The sequence below is a fragment of the Hemibagrus wyckioides genome, unplaced genomic scaffold (assembly GCF_019097595.1).
Source record: "Hemibagrus wyckioides isolate EC202008001 unplaced genomic scaffold, SWU_Hwy_1.0 Contig1, whole genome shotgun sequence".
In the NCBI taxonomy this organism is placed as follows: domain Eukaryota; kingdom Metazoa; phylum Chordata; class Actinopteri; order Siluriformes; family Bagridae; genus Hemibagrus; species Hemibagrus wyckioides.
In genome coordinates this window covers 187,482-188,837 of record NW_026690769.1, presented here as the reverse complement: position 1 = coordinate 188,837, position 1,356 = coordinate 187,482, and positions in this window count along the sequence as shown.

The window sequence follows — 1,356 nt, the reverse complement described above, 5'->3', positions numbered from 1 at the left end:
CAACACAGAACAAAAACACTGTTACTTCACAAACCATTGCATCAGACATGCTATTTTATCATTGTAAAATATTTATTCCTAAATAAAAGGATATAAAGGTTTGACAGCGGCACACGCAGCACCGCACGCGAGTGGTCTCCTTGTTTGTAGCAGTATCCATTGTTCAACTTCAACTGAATTGACTTTATTTTACTGTGAATACTGTGCACAAGAGCAGAAAACAAATGATGCACTAATAAATAAGGCAGTTATAGTCACTGCTAAAAACCCCAGAATTGTTCTGTAGTGGTTATACCATCTGTAGAGATATTGCTATGTGGAGAGCAGGTTTCCTGTGTCAAGCTTTAACACAAACGAATGAAAGTACACACATTGCAGTGTTAAATTATGCAGATATACTACATAACTAATAAGACTAATTAAATCTAATTAAAAACAATTTCTGAATCTACAAAAATCAATGTTAACTCACCGAGTGAAAGCCACAGACACATGAATATAACAGTGAACATGATGGATGAGCTTATAAATGAAAATAAAATTCCTGCAGTCTGATATATTAACATTATAAACATTCATGAAGCTCCACCCCCCAGCATCACATGACAGTGTCACTAATGTTACTGACAGATTGTTGATTCTTACTGAAGCTTTCTGGCTTTACATTCAGCCTCACATGGATAAATTTTCCTGAGCACATGGTAAACAAACACAAACTGATAGCATGAAAAATACTTCAATAAAATAAATGAACTAATGAATGTGGAAGTGAGTGTGCATTGTGGGAAGTGGAGTCTGGTACAATGCAGGATGGGAAATGGAAATTTAGGTGTGTGTAGACCTAATGACCTGTTTATTAAATAGGATTACAAACAGTTGAGGAGTATTTTACTGTGGTGAGGAACAAACCAGCCTCTTTTCTTTCTCTAATCTATCATTTTTTATCAATATCATCTGTATTGATGGATTTTTATATCATTATTTTTCATTTAAGCATGAAACTGTGTACAAATAAAGAGTGTAGTATTTATATTATCTCATGACAAACATCCCATTGCAAGTGAACATGTACATTTCATTTTTACAGAAATTGCATGTATAGCCCTACTACAAGTACAGTTTCCTTTCTGGATTCAAGCAAACTCCTTTCAAGGCTTGATGATGTGTTGAAAATGACACTAATTAGCTTGATTGTACAAGCAGAGATTATTAAAACATTCTGATTGGTTCTAGACTTTTTTATATATAAAAGTATTATCTATGTAAGGCTGAAGAATAGCTGTAGTCTTTATAATTGTGTAAAGTATTCATAATCATAATGTCAGCATCTCTGGGGGATGTAAGCAGAATCCTAGT